Source organism: Mus caroli, chromosome 3 (genome assembly GCF_900094665.2).
Source record: "Mus caroli chromosome 3, CAROLI_EIJ_v1.1, whole genome shotgun sequence".
Taxonomy (NCBI): Eukaryota; Metazoa; Chordata; class Mammalia; order Rodentia; family Muridae; genus Mus; species Mus caroli.
Window position 1 is genome coordinate 37,637,845 of NC_034572.1, and position 16,572 is coordinate 37,654,416.

At 35.5% G+C, this 16,572-nt stretch overlaps 1 pseudogene; it reads left to right on the top strand.

The window, feature by feature from the left end:
* Positions 1–359: 359 nt before the first annotated feature.
* On the top strand, positions 360–827 carry LOC110291955 (annotated as a pseudogene).
* Positions 828–16,572: the final 15,745 nt, after the last annotated feature.

The following is a 16,572-nucleotide window of genomic DNA, read 5'->3' on the forward strand; positions in this document are numbered from 1 at the left end:
GGTCCCCAAAGGAAGAAGGACCCAAGGAGCTGAAGGGGTTTGCAGCCCCAAAGGAGGAACAACAATATGAACCAACCAGTACCCCCAGAGCTCTCAGGGACTAAACTACCAACCAAAGAATAAACATGGAGGGACCAATGGCTCCAGCTGCATATGTAGCAAAACTTGTTTTATTAATTCTCGTTTTTCAAGACAGAGATTCTATGCATAGCCCTGGATGTTCTAGGACTTGCTTTGTAGAACAGACTTCCTCAAACTTAGAGAGTTACATGCTTCGGTCTCCTATATATTTGAAAAAAATCAAAACAAACAAACAAACAAACAAAAAACCTCCAAAAGAACACAAAACTGACCGAAACATGGCAGAGGTTGGGTCCAAGTCAGTGCTGTTCTTGTGTCTCAGTAACATTTGCAGGTCACCCATTGCAGAAGCACTATTTAGAAAATTGGTAAGTGATGAAAAGGTTTCAGATAATTGGGCCATTGACATGAACATGGACCGGCCCCCAGACCCAAGAGCTGTCAGCTGCCTAAGAAATCATGGCATCAGCACAGCCCATAAGGCAAGACAGATTACAAAAGAAGACTTGGCCACATTCTATTATATACTATGTATGGATGAAAGCAATCTGAGAGATCTCAATAGAAAAAGTAATCAAGTTAAAACCTGCAAAGCTAAAATTGAGCTACTTGGGAGCTATGATCCACAGAAACAGCTCATCATTGAAAATCCCTATTATGGCAATGACTCTGACTTCGAGGTGGTATACTAGCAATGCCTTAGGTGCTGCAAGGCCTTCCTGGAGAAGACTTACTAGCTGGTCCTAACCACCACCATTGAACAGCTCATTCATCAGTGCTGTGCCCAAGGGTGGTGACAGTCCTTAGCCCCATACCCCACCTCTCTTTTCAGCTGACTTACTGTAAATCTTTAAAATAATTGTAGGTGGAAATTAGGCATATGTTCAGAAGGATAAAAATATTCGAGTCAGACAGTTCGAGGCGTAGCTAAGCAAACCTCTGACCTTGCTGCAATTACAAAACAGTGTAACAAGCAAATATGGAACAAAAGAAAACCCAGTAAAGTAATAGTAACCTAGAAGGTCCAGGTCAGCCTCTGAGCTAGGCAAGCCTGTGTAGTCTGGTCTAACTGGAGCGTGTGCATGACCAGCACCCAGTGTGCCATTTGCTTGCCGTGTACCTCTCTACTCTAGACTCTCATTGTGACAATAGCTCCATTCACAGCAGCCTTCCAGTAAACACTGGCAGAGTTTAAGCTCAGACATACTGAGGGTGTTGAGGGATTTGAGAGAGGAGACATTGGATGTGCTGATGAGCCTGGGACTCCAGCAGGCCGTCCTGGGCTGGACAGTGACACCCTGTCTAAAAGGGGAATAAAAATAACAACAGATGGGAGCAGGAGACGGATAAAGTTACCATCTTCAGTCTTACTTGGTTTTTGTCTACTTTCCTGAGCTTTGTTCTTATTTGAGCCACTTTGCTTTTTCTTTTCTTTTTTCCTTTCTTTTTTTTTTTTTAAGTAAGTGTGCTTAAATACTGGTATGTGTTTGTAAGTGTTTTCTCACCAGCAGTTTACAAAGTTATAGGCAAGCATGAGTAATTTTGGTGTATTTTCAGAAAAAAAAACCTCAAATTTATATGAATGTATGTCAGAAAGAAACGTGAATTCAACTGGGAAGTTATCAAATATATCAAATGTATATCAAATATACAACTGAGATACAAATCCAGTGTCTGCCTGCTTCCTACTGACAAATGAACGAGATAACTAAAAAAAATAAAAATAAAAATAAAAAAAACCAAAACTATAAATATCAAGTAAACAAATGTAAAGTAAGACCTCTATTCCATATTGGAGCCATAATATAGTGAAACACAAAAATGAACTGCATTCAGAAGTTTTAGGATATAACAGAAGGAATCAAGTTACATGCAATGGTCAAGATATATGTGGTTCCACTCAATATCTGCATATTGGCACCAATGAAGATGGGTAAAATATTTTTTTTTAACAACAAATCACAACTATATATTGTTTTTCTTTTATTATTCCTAATTTAACTAATAACCCATTCTCTTGTATTCATAAACTGTTTAGTGAGAAATTGGTCATATATATGCACTTGAACCATTCTTCTAGGAGGATTTCCTAGGTGATAGAGTATCTTGTTCATATAATTATTAATTCTTTTAGGTAGTAATAGTTAAGAATAATTTCATATAATTTTGGACTGGAAGATCAAAGAAAATTGAGAATTACTAAATTTTCAATTCAAGTGCACACTCGCAAACACACATCACACACATCCAATTATTTAAAATGTATCCCTAATTAAACGCACGCCCTATTACAAATAATTGATTTAGAAAACCATGAAACAAACTGCATCACCTCGTTGGAACACAATAAGAAGCCACACACTTTTAATATAAGCATAGAATGTCTGATCCTTTTAAGGACATTCTTAATATGCAGATACATAAGCCACAAGGTGTAAGAGCTTCAGAACAGACCTGTTACATGCAGTTACTTCAATTGTCTGTGTGCTCACCCCTTAAAAATTGTATGTGCAGAAAATATGATTTGTCTTTATCTCCTCTACTATCATCAATAGCAATCTGCTCATTATTGCCTAATTGCAGAATGTCTGATGAAGGCAAAGGGTATTTTTTTATTTTATAGAAAATGAGCTGAAGGTGGCAACAAAGTGTGAAGGATTCTGTAATCTGACTTGAGTTCTGTCTGGCCTATTGCTATATGAAACCAAATCGTCTGGATACCAATAAGACCAGCAGAATTAAACAGTATAGGTGTGAGGTATGGGGTCTCTAGAGCACCTCATTTTCTGTGTGAATGTTTTGCTCCAAAGATGTGTTGTGCTGTTTTAACTTTCTAGCTCCAAACACACAATACCATAATACAATCTTGTCACAGGAACATCAGTCATATTGCATTCTATGAGTGATTCCCTAGAATAGATACCATTTTCTCTTTATCATAGCATCAGAGGGTGTTTGGTTATTTCACTCAAAAAGAGAAGAAAGAGAGAGAGACAGAGAGAGAGAGAGAGAGAGAGAGAGAGAGAGAGAGAGAGAGAGAGAAGGAAGGAAGGAAGGAAGGAAGGAAAGAAGGAAGGAAGGAAGGAAAGAATTTGAGTTGCGGGGACAGAACAGGTTTTCTGTGGAAAATAGTTGGAAGAGAGTTGGTTCTGCAACAGAATTCTGCAGCAGAAGCCAGGAATTAAAAACATGGAAACTTAATAGTAAGTACTGTAAAAAACAATTGGTAAAAAAAAAAAAAAGGTAAAATGAACATAATATGAGATGAAATCCAATGTGTAAAAAATAATGAGAAGAGTAAACATGTTGAAGTAACTTAAGCAGGATGTAGGATTAATGAAACAGTGGCTTTGTAAACAGTGATTATTTCAATCAATCTGCAAAGTTATAAACCCCAAAACAATATGGAAAAGTAGCAAATATAAACTATGCAAAAATATAGTATTGCACATTTGGGACTTGTTTCTGTTTAGTCATTATTGTCTGGTCTTTATAATTGTACCCAATAATATTCAATATCCTTGAAAACCAGAATGGAAAAAACATCACTAACTGAATTAATGCTCACTAGAAAAAATTCATGCCAGAGTACCAAGCCTGCACCAAAGGAAAGTATCATCTTTAAAATACAAGTAAAATGAATTTACTTGCTAAGTAGATTCCCTCCTTTCACTTCTGACCTTCTCATTATATTAATGAGAGTCTTTTCATTTTATTTTAAGTGTTATTTTGCTGTTATCTATTTACACAATGGAGTACTACTCGGCTATTAAAAATAATCCATTTATGAAATTCTTGGGCAAATGGATGTATCTGGAGGATATCATCCTTAGTGAGGTAACCCAATAACAAAAGAAGTCACTTGATATGCACTCACTGATAAGTGGATATTAGCCCAGAAACTTAGAATACCCAAGATACAATTTGCAAAACACAAGAAAATCAAGAAGAACTAAGACAAACATGTGGATACTTCATTCCTCCTTAGAATAGGGAACAAAATAGCCATGGAAGGAGTTACAGAGACAAAGTTTGGAGCTAAGACAAAAGGATGGACCATCCAGGAACTACCCCACCCGGGGATCCATCCCATAATCAGCCACCAAACCTAGACACTATTGCATATGCCAGCAAGATTTTGCTGAAAAGACCCTGATATAGTTGTCTTTTGTGAGGCTATGCCAGTGCCTGACAAATACAGAAGTGGATGCTCACAGTCATCTATTGGATGGAACACAGGGCACCCAATGAAGGAGCTAGAGAAAATACCTAAGGAACTGAAGGGGCCTGAAATCCTATAGGTGGAACAACAATATGAACTAACCAGTACCCCCATAGCTCGTGTCTCTAGATGCATATGTAGCAGAGGACACCTTAGTTGGCCATCAATGGGAGGAGAGGCCCTTGGTTTTGCAAGATTATATGCCCCAGTATAGAGGAATGCCAGGGTCAGGAAGCAGGATTGGGTGGGTTGGGGAGCAGGGCAGGGGGAGGGTTTAGGTAACTTTCAGGATAGCATTTGAAATGTAAATAAAGAAAATATCTAATTAAAAAAAAGAACTCATCATTATACCTGAAGTGAGAACAAATAACAAGAATGTAAGGAAAGACAGATCTTCTTAAATATAAAGAAGGAAGTTGCTGGACAGATGCTGCTTGCTGAAGGAACAGTGGAGGAAACACCAAACACCAACAAGTGGAAAAGAAATGGTAGAGGAGGCATTTCCAGATGAAGGGGAGAGAAGGGGAGAGCAATGGACAGTGTGTGCACACAATGGCCCAGGAGATGCTTTGGAAACTGAAGCACAGCTGGAGCATTGATTGATGTCATTCAGCTAAGCAAAGGAAATCTCTTGAGATAATTATACTATAAATGCAAAAGATTGCAGGAAAAGAAAGAAAAACATCCTTGTATATTTCAGTGGAGTTTGTAAAATAACGATAGCACCAAGCTGAAATAATTGTTTAGACTTAGTACTCTCACATGACACTTAATACTAGCAATACAATAACTGTTGTGGTTATATGTATTTGTGTATACACAGACACACACACACACACACACACACACACACACACACACACACACACTTAGAACACAGTTATATAAAAACAGAATCCAAATAGTATCCAGATAACTTTGCAGCTGAATCTCATGATTCATAAGTGTCATCTTAGGTCATGGGAGGAGTTGGGAGTTGGGGAGGAGAATCAGGATTTCAAGTTTGGCTTTAGCTATAGAGAAACCTTAAGAGGTAACTGAGTCATATCAAGCTTTTCCCAAATGAAATACATAATGTGTGTGTGAAACATACTAGCCAATACTTATAAAAAGAAATGAAATCCTATACCAATATCAACATTACAACATTAGAATAATTAAAATTGCAATGAAGACAGGAGTACACTAAAATGGTAAAAGACCTACTATATCACAATCAATCAAAATATTAATGAACACGTACCAAACAGTTACTAAATGTGGAGCACAAAATGCATGTGATTAAAAAGAAAAACTAAATAATTTTCAGGTTTATTTCAGTTTACTATAAAGACATATTTTTCAATAACATGAGAATAAGCTAAACAGAAATCTAGCAAAAAAATTAATAGTGTCAACTGGAAATAACTGAATTGACTAAAGCAGTTGATCTCAAATTATTAAAATATATATTATTTTTAATTTATTATGTAACATTTCCATGATAATACACATGGCCATATTCTATACTATAAAGACTAAAGATTTTGAAATGTTAAAATAAAGAAAATGTTTTGTTTTTTATTTTGTGCGATGTTTTTTATTTTCTGTGATTCATTATCAATTTTACTCTTTTCCAGAGTTTCAGGAATTTTTTACCCTGTTGCTCTTTATAAACAAAATATTTTATGATTGTCTATATTTTACCATCATTTGTTTATATGCAGTGCATGTATACAATGGCAATAGGGGCAAAAGAGAGTAATAGATTCTGTAGAACTCGAATTACAGAAAGCTAGGAGCTACCATATGGGTGACCAAATCACTTTCAGTTTTGTAATAGCAATGCATGCTTTTAACTGGTGACACATCACTTTTCCTTCACCACTGTAACTCTCTTGTATGCTGCATTCCATACAAATATCAGTTCCTTGAAAGGACTCCACATGTGATAATGGATACTAAGAGAAGATGGACTGGAGAGAGGACTTGGACATAGATGACTGAAAGATTCTCAAGTAGGATAGCGTTTTATGCTGAAAATTTCACAATATTGAATGCTGAAAATTCCATAAAGGTAATTGTTCAAATGTTCCAAAGCCTTTTTTGAATACTATGTTTACAAAAAAATCAGAGTTGGTAGATGACACAAGACAAAGAGCCTGAGCAGTCTCTGTAGGTATGCACATCCCTTCTATGAAAATTAATTATTATATCTTTATTATTTTAGATATTCTGATTACGGTTTGATAAGAGGAAGTTGAAAAATCTGTAATAATTACAAGCAACGTAGGAAGGAAAGAAAGAAAACCATTCTACTGTAAAAGAAACTGGTATGTGATCATTAGACAATATGCTTTTTTTCACATGCTCTTACCATACAGTCCCTTCGATCAATAAGATATAAGGGACACCTTCAAATTATTGGTAATAATCTTCACTAATCAGATAAACAACATATTGTTTAATTATCAAAGTGTCTTTTTAAAACTTATATGGAGATGAAAAAGAACAAATTTTCCAGTGTTAAATCTTGAAGAGTTTTAAGTGTTTCTAAACCACAAACACTGATACACATAATATTTCACCATAGGTTCATTGGTTTTCAAGATGTATTATTCCTTGTGGGTTTATAAATATTTTAATAAAGGGGTTCACAAAGCCTCGGATGTTCTTGAATTCACTATGTTGCCAAAGATAACTCTGAACTACCAGTCTTTATGTTCACTACTTCTGAGTGCTGAGATTAAAAGTGTATGCCACTATGCTAGTTTTATGTGTAGATAGGGACCAAACTCAGGGCCAGTTGCATGCTATGCATGCCTTCTCATTATGTTTCAGCTTATGCTTTATTTAGGTCATTTGAATGTAACCCTGTTTTATTTCCTCAGTTTTACCTCAGACCTGTGTGATTATGGACAGCGCTGATCTTATATACATATATAGGAAGAAAAAATTCAAGGCACCTTACAATTTCTGAGAAAGAGAATGTAACCCAGGCCCAACAACTCAAAAGCTAGGAAAATATAGAAATGTTTCCAACCGCTATAATAAAATAGATTTCAAAGGAAGCAATAAATCATACGACTACAGGGAAGCTTTGGTTCACATCTTTGACACTTTCATTTTTCAGATGATACCACCAAGATGTCTGTCTTCCTGAGACATTAGTGCAAACAGTCCTGGAAAAAGCCACAGTCACACAGCTGAGCTTGGGTTTGTGTGGTTTTAAGGACTGTGTTTCTCCTAAGGGATAAAGTTGTCTGAAGAAGTAATAGGGATAAAATTGGCAGTTTCATTTTTTTGCAAAGGCACCTAGCTTATAATTTCCTGTCTTGACTTTATAATGTAAGGTGGTTTTTTTGGGGGTTTTGTTTTTGTTTTTTTTTTTTTTTTTACAATTTATATGCATTGCTTTGATTGTATGGATAAGTGGCAATATTGAAAATAATACAGATAATTGTGTCAGTTCCATAATAAATATTTAGATTCCACCATTTAAATATTATTTGATTCACTTTTAATCTAAACCATCTATTAAAAAGATTGTCTCTACCTTTTCTTTCTTTTCATTTTTTTTTTGTTATTTTGTCCTTCTCTCTGTCTGTCTTTCTTAATTCATGATTGACTGACTGATTGGTTGATTTTAATATTCGAGATATTGTCTCACAATATACAGAGGTGGGTCTGAAAGAGGTGAAATAACAAAACATGACTTTCAACTCATTTTCATGTCTCTAGTTCCTGAATGATGGAACTACAAGTGTATATCAGCATACCTGGATTATGTGGTTTAAGGGTTATTAGCCAGGGATCATTAGAGTAACTCAAATTATAGAATGAATCTCTCCACACAGGCGTAGAATTTATTAGAACTGCCTCGCTAATCCAATACTGGATGGCTATGAATAGAATGTCCAAGAGTCCAGTGGTTGTTCATTCCAGGAGGGTGAATGTTTCCATTGCTCATCTGTACTGCTAGATGCTGAAGAAGTAGTCTCTCATGCCAGTGCAGGAATAGACTTGGTAGCAGATAGAGAGCTATAAAGTAAAGTCTAAGCAGCTTCCATCACAGTCCAGATTAGATCCGGATTAAAGTTATATATTTTTACCTCAAAGATCCAGATTAGAAGTATATCTTTCCTGTTCAAATTAAGCAGAAATCCTTCACATGTGTGCCCTCTGTTTTGGGGATTCATATATTTCAGTGTGTAGTCAGGTTGACAACTAAGAATAGCTATCACAGAGGGACTGACCCAGAACTTGATGTAAACTAGAAAAATACTATGAATTGAGTTGTATCTCCAGCCCTATACTATATTCCTTGATATGTCGTTTCAAATCTATCTACTTCTTGTATTTATTTAACATATAATTATCTAATTTTTTAATAATAGCATATAATGATCATTGTTTCTATGTGATGGCAGTGCACTGTCTTAATTCATTTCTGACTTTCAGACTTCTCTCTTCAGTTTACCTAGACAAAAATACACGAACTATGTCCCTTTGAAGTACTGTCCCCTAGTTTTGTTGAACTGTTTTTCTGTTTTGCAGTCTGTTGTATTTCTGCTCTGCACATTTTTGTTTATTTATGAGCTTCAGGCCAGATAGTTCCCTTCATTTTCTAGCCCTTGGTGTAAAAAAAAAATCCTCTGTCTTTAAATAGACACTACCTTAAACTCTCAAAGACCCATGTGTGACACATTCTTAGTTTTTGTTTTGATTTTGTTTGTTTTTCTATACACTGCTATGATGTTCCAAGTATTTCCATTCAACATTGTTTTTGACATATTGTTTGTTAAGGAACAAAGTATGTAATTTTTGTGGACATGTCCATTTTCCAATCTTAATCTTCTAGTCTTCTCCATCTTTCCCATCATCTTCCTCTCCTTGAGCTCCTCCTTCCTCCCCTCTCTCTTGTACTACTCCTATTCTTCATCATCCTCCTCTTCTCTCCTCCTCCTCCTTCTTTCTCCTTGTCTTCTTCCTTCTCCAATTTCTCCCCTTCCTCTTCCATTTTCTCCTTTTCCTCCTCTTCCTAATTCCCTTCCTCTGTATTCCTCTTTTTCTAGTTTCATGACACTGTGGTCTAGGAAGACATATAGGGTAATTTCAGTTTTCTCATGTGTTTTAGGAACTTACTTTGGGCCTAAAATATGGTATACACACATACCATTCTACATGCAAATCAGAATAATGTATATTTCATCAAATACAATGTCAATATATATTTACTTTCCTCTTTGGTCTAAATTGTAGTTAAAGTCTCCTGTTTATGTGCTGGTTTTTGTCTGGATATGATAGTCATTGATGAGCATCTGTTATTGTACTGTAGTCTTCTCCAGAACTATGAAAACCTTCTTGGTGTAAGTTGTGCTGTAGCAATGTGTTGAGTATATATTTATAGTTTGTCTTCATCATTATGTAACAACCATCTTTGCTTACTTTCAGAAATACTAAATTAATGCATGATTTTAATGTATGCTACTGCACATTGTTTTAGTTCGATTTTAATGTATATTTTTATGGCATATCATTTTGTAGGAGAGAGAGAGAGAGAGAGAGAGAGAGAGAGAGAGAGAGAGAGAGAGAGAGAGAGAGAGGAGTGCCACTTTAATTATACTTTAACTAGTTTACATGAATTTCTCTATACACACCTATGTGTGGACTTCCCCATGAATACAGGATATTTTTACTTCTGTTATACCTTGAATCTTTACCTAGCTTTTTACTTTTAAAATATTATTTTATATCATTATTACCTTGAGACTTATTTGCATGAATGTCTAACATAGAAATAGGGTTTTTGAACTTACAGTTGTTGACATTCCTATGAAATCTGAATATCCTCTAATAGCAATTTTATTTATTTATTTGTTTATTTATTTATTTATTTATTCATTGTGCATCCAAATTGCTGCTCTCCTCTGGATCCCCCCACCCCGGACTCTTCTACTTTTACATCACATCTTCCAGACAGATCTTCTCTGTCTGGTGCTGGAAGTTTATTATACTGAGTTTGTTTGTATTAAAGCTGGGTAGAGATGCCTGATCTTCCTGTGGCAATATATTTCCATGTTTTGCAAAAGAGAGAGAATCTGCTGATTCTTTCAATATCTTTAAACCCTCTGTCTCTTATATCTTAATTGACCACACATCAAAAACTTATTTTTTTTTCATTTTGTTGCAGAAATCCCAACCCCTCTCTTACTACATTCTTTCTCCTCTAGCTATATATTCCCAATACTTTCTCTTAATTTCTTCATTATGTTCTTTCTCTAAGTCAACTCAGCTGTTGATGGTTAACATTTGAATTTTCCCTTTAATTAATACATTCTCAGCCTGGAACTATCACAGTTTTGTTACTATTGGTTTGCATGCCCTAAGCCATTTTTCAGTGTTTTCATGAAATTTGTTCTGCTTTCTTCTGTCAGTGTGCTTTTCATATTTCCAACTCTCTCACCTTTGTTGACTGCAGCATACTTCTTTCCCTGAACATTTTCCTCTTCCAACTAGATGCTTGCTTGTATGTATATCTCAGGACTTGAAATTTCCACATCTTGGAGTCTCTAAGGCAATCTAGTCTTTACCTTCAGAGCTTCACACAATGGTCTCATTGGGACTCAAAGAAGGCACGTCACTGACATAGGCCTAGATTCAGGGGCTGAAGAACATTCCATATTCCTTTTTCTTCTATCCTTTACTCTCTGGCCAGAGCAACTTAGCTAAAGCTGCCAAGTTCTGTTGCGTGCTGGGACTGAAACATGCCATTTTATTCAATTACATTTTCACTAACTTCCTGTTTTCCATGGTATCCTTAATTTCAAACCTGAGCTGTCGTGGAACTCACTCTGTACACGAGGCTGACCTTGAACACACAGACCTGACAGCCTCTAAGTTCTGAGTACTAGGATTAAAAAGTATACACTCCAATGACTACCCCTTAACATTTTTAAAACTCCTTTTCATTTTTCTTCTATTCCTTTTCACAAGTTGAGAGACTTCCTGGGTGATGTCTTGTTCTGAGGTCACTATTTTCTTTATTACATATATCATCTGGCTTTTAAAATCTGTTTACATTTCCTTGTGTTCTTTTTTACCCCTCTCTCTGGATATTTTGTATTTTTCTTTGTTCACCTTGCTCCATTTCAATATAAATCTTGAAAAGACTGACCACCAATAGTTATTCAACATAGTCAATCCTAGGTTGATGAAAATTTCCCCTGCCAACACTGTTAACCAATAATTCTTCAATTTAGTCTCAGGCAGATTTCTTTTTGGATGAGTGCTGAAAGCAGTCACATTATCTACCAAAATATCACAAGAAAGATCTTTAGGTCATATACTAATATTCTCCTCTAAAACCTGAGCTGGGCCCCACAGTTCAAAACCCTTAGCACCACTATCTTAGAGTCTCCTACTAGTATGGTTCTCTTAAATGATTCACCTGTTTTTCTAATCCAAATTCCCCAACTCCAATTCTTCCAAACAAAAGACCTCTTACAGCAATATAAATAGAATTTATGTTGCTCTGAAGAAATACCATGACAACATAAACTCTTATAAAGGAAAATATTTAATGGATGTCTCAGAGTTTTAATCCATTATTATCTTGGTGGGAAGGAGAGAGAGACAGAGACAGAGAGAGAGAGAGAGAGAGAGAGAGAGAGAGAGANAGAGAGAGAGAGAGAGAGAGAGAGAGAGAGAGAGAGACAGAGACAGAGACAGAGACAGAGACAGAGACAGAGACAGAGAGAAGTGCAGAAAACCTGGCTACAGCATCTGAAATCTTAAAGCCCCAAGCCCAGTGACATACTGTATTGTAAGTGGACTGCTCCACCAGTCAGGAATAAGAACTGGTCAGCCTGAGTCGACTCAAATCCCAAAAATGGAAGATATTTGAGAACATCAGAAGTAGAGCCACTTCCTACCTGTTTGTTCGAAGGCCTTCAATTCAACAAGCCATAGCATTAAGACTTCTGAAGAAGGCATTTTCAATTTTCCTGACCCTCCAGTACTAGGTCCTCACTCCCAATCCAACAGATCCTGCTCAACCATAGCCTCTGTTTGCCCCATTTTTTCTTGAGTGCAGAAGCCCCAATGGGACATGTGGACTGAGGAACCCTGTTCCTGAATTCTTCTTCAGGAAATATACCAGTAGCATGCAGGTACCCAGTGAGAAGAATGAAAACCACAACATTCATCCCAGATCCTATTTTCCATTTCTGGTCAAAGATCTAGCAGAGTTTGACACCCTTAAGGGAAATATGGGCTGTGAATTCCCCCATTTCAGACTCTGCCCTGCCTTATCCTGCTGGTGTACCAGTGATTCTCAGAAATCTCCACCAGAAAGCTAGAATGTGGTACCACAACACACTTCTTCCAATAAGGCCATACCTACTCAAACATAGCCAAAGTACCTAATAGTGTCACTTCTGATGGGCCTATCATAGTCATTTTCATTCAAACCATCATAGATGCTAAGGATGCTGATACTCCATTTCCTGGCACCAATCTTGTGACTTTGACAATATAATTAAAAATAATAATACTTTCAAATCAGTTGGGGTTTCTGAGATAGCTTATCTGGTGGCCCTTTAGATGCTATACTAATAATCCCATGTGTTATCCTGATGATAGATCTGATTATGCAAACCAAGAATATGGGAAACAATATGCCCAGTTAAAATAATACTGAGGTCAGGGAATGCACAGTTTTCATGATAGATAAATATTATAAAGCAAATCTATATGGCCCATATAGTGTTTGTTCTCTCTCCCCTCTTTCTGTTCCTCTCTCCCTTTCTCTCCTCCCATCTCCCTCTGTGCACATTCATACACAGGTGTACATGGAGGCCAGAGATCAATACTGGGTGATACTTCATTGTTAAAGGTGGGTATTGGATTTTCCTGATGTTGTGGGAGTCATTTTTGAGGCAAATTATTTGGAAATATATTGACTTAGCCAATCTAACTTCTACCAAATCCAGAAGTCAACAAATAGCATGTAGAGTCTATAGCATATATATCCTAACTTGTTACAGTTTATCTACTTGATGTCTTCACAAAATTATTTGCTTCCTTATTGTTTGGTAATGTAGATTGGAAACAAATATAAAATGTTTTTGTGCTGGAATATGTTGCTTGGGATAATTGGAACCCATGTTCACAAGCCATGATCACTCATATTTTGAGAGCAAAAAATTTTATTTCTTTTTGGCTTGAGATCTGAGGTTTTTATCAAAATGGTTATTCTTAAGCTATCTTATATTATTTATGCATCACTGCATGCAGAATAATCTGCTTCTCTGCCTCAGCCTTTACATTTTATGATATTTATATTTCATGAATCTTGGCTGTTGATTTTCTTCTTCGAACAACCTGTAGAAATTTGATGATCTGATCAAATGCTACTTTGCACTCTAAAATATTCACAGGAAAGTCCTCTCAACACCCCTCCTAGTCTGGTTGGAAGTGCATGAAAACAATCATGCACATAGACCTTCAAAGGATATTTTATGTGACGACAGTGTTTCTCTCACAGATGCACACCTTTTAAAAATAAGTCTGCCCTTTACTCAATTCTTCACCCATGAAATGGAATTTAACTAAGGTATTTATACTCTTTAGCAAAGACTATCCTCATGACTTCCTTTGATATGATTGCCAGCTCATTCCTTATCCTGGCAGCTTCCCATTTTTCTATCCTCTACCTAATCTCCTTTTCCTTCAGAGGAGTGCCTCTGTTACTATTTATGTCCAAAGCTGTCTTGTGTGCAGGTCTATCCACCATCTGAACCCTGAAGTGTCACAATGACTGCAAAACCCTCCTCAGGTTTTAAAAATCTTTAAAACCCCCACATGGAAATAAAAAGAGAGAAAAATAAGTGCTAACAAAATAATGCTGAGTTGGCAAAGTTACTGCAGGATTTATAGACTTTTGTTTATGTGAGACATTAAGATAAAAACTGTGGAAACAAGAATGACAGAAAGGCGATATTGGGCAGTAGATTTCACTCTCAAAACAAATATAACAAAAGTCATCAATTATTTAAAATCTTGCTGAGAAAACAGAAATGAACATGGTTTATTAAATCATATTTTTAAGCTTATTTTGAAGTACAAAATAAAGTGTTAAAACAGGAAAACCTATATCACAGGCATATCTGAACAATATATATTAATCCTTATATGTAGTTATATGTTAGGAATCACATTTTGCACACTCATTTGGAAATCATATCAGAAACTGGAACTTGATTATGTATTTCCTCCTGTTTTGACATTTTCCCCCCTATAAATGCATGCCTCAGATTCCAGAGATCAATTAATACCTTATGAATTTACACCGTGCAATAGCAGCAACTTCATTGGAAAATACACAGAACTTAGCACAGGTATGCATTATTTGTTGCTCTCTCTTAAGTCTTGGTTGACTAGTCTCTCATACTTTACTTGGCAGTTAATTTCAGTTTCTTCTGTTACTGTTTAAAGATATATATATATATATATATATATATATATATATGAAGAAATAAATGAAGTGAGGATCTATGAGGCAACTTGATGTATTAATTACTAAAAATAAGAGTATGATGGCTATAAGCCTAAGGTTGAGTAGAGAAGGTCAGAAAAGATCAGACAATAAATGATACTTTTATTTGATTTTATTTTATGATTTTATTTAATGATTATTTTTCTCTCACTCTTTACATCTTGTGTGTGAGTGGTGGGGGTAGATGCGGGGTGTGGGATGTAGAAGAATGACTGCTGGCAAATGATACCTTAAGATGCAAGAGAGCCCAGGAATGTCAGAACAAATACATATCTAGTGTCACCACCTAGTCAGACTGGCCAGAGAATGCAAGACTGTAAACTTGAGAATATGCAAACATGGGATTAATTTTTTTCAATTCCTACTGAGAACCTCCATAAATTTGTATTCTCTTATGGAAATCTGTTTGGGCCTGTATTATTCATAAATAAAATACATTTGTTGGTAGTCTCTAAATGACTACATACACTGACCATGATAGATTTACATCTGGGTAATTGTTGAATGCTGTTGGCTAGAAATGCTTTTATTTTAATGATATGTAACACTGATTGTTGATTCTAGGATCCATTGCCTTTAAGATGGTTGCTTCATTATAAATCTGAGAAGGAAATCGATTTTCTATTAAAATTTATACCAAATTTATCTATTGACAAACATTGTGAATAAAATGAAGTATGATCTATCACATATTACAGAAGAATTTAACAGATACCCTTGTATTAGAGATACATTGCAAGCCACCATGTAGGTGCCGGGATAGTAGTCTGCAAGATTAGTAAGAGCATCCATTACTCAGCTTTCTCCCTAGCTCCTATTTAATATATTTTCATACCAGCATGGAGTTTTGTATTCCCCACCCCTTTTTTTTTCAAAAACTTGGATGTATAGAATTTTTAATAAAATCAAAATGTGCATTTGTTTCTTTCGTGAAAGAATCTCATGATAGAGTTAAGATCAGTTGTTACTCAGATTGAAGCATTTGGTTAGGTTATTCTCTCTGGACATTGGCCAATTTTTCTGGGTTGAATGATCAGTGGGGGGATAAATTGTCACTACTGCCCTTTCATATCTATATTTTTTTTCCTAAAGGAATTTGGATTCTATATTTTTAGTCTCGTTCAAGTATGTATATAAAATTATCAATTTGGACCTACTATGCTTCTAATAATTAAATATAAAACAAAATGTTATTATCTAAAAGAAAGACAAAAAAACTTTGAAGGTATGGGAACTATGAGGAATAGCATTAAATTGAAAGGTTAAGATTAAAAGTCTGTGATATTAATAAGGACCAGCTACAGAAAAAAATAAAAATAACCAAGTTACATATTAGCATAAAAACAGTCACCAGTTTTATATACCAAATCAAGCATGACGTTAGACAATTTATATTTCTTTTTCATTATTAAATATTTTGAAGACCATAAATCATTGCTCTTTAGCAGATAAAATTCTGAGACTCATATGATCAGTATACCTTTTAAAATTATATATATTATAAAATGGAAAAGTAAGACACAGTTACCATGCTACTACTGGAAAACAAACAAACAAACAAACAAACAAACAAACAAATGCCACAAAAGGAATTAAACACCTCTGTCAGTTTTCTAAAATCAGCAATTTTAAGATTTCTTTCATGCATTGTTTATAATTGCTCTAAGGTAGAAAATAATTATATCATATAAAAGATAAATAATTCTCTCTCTCTCTCTCTCTCTCTCTCTCT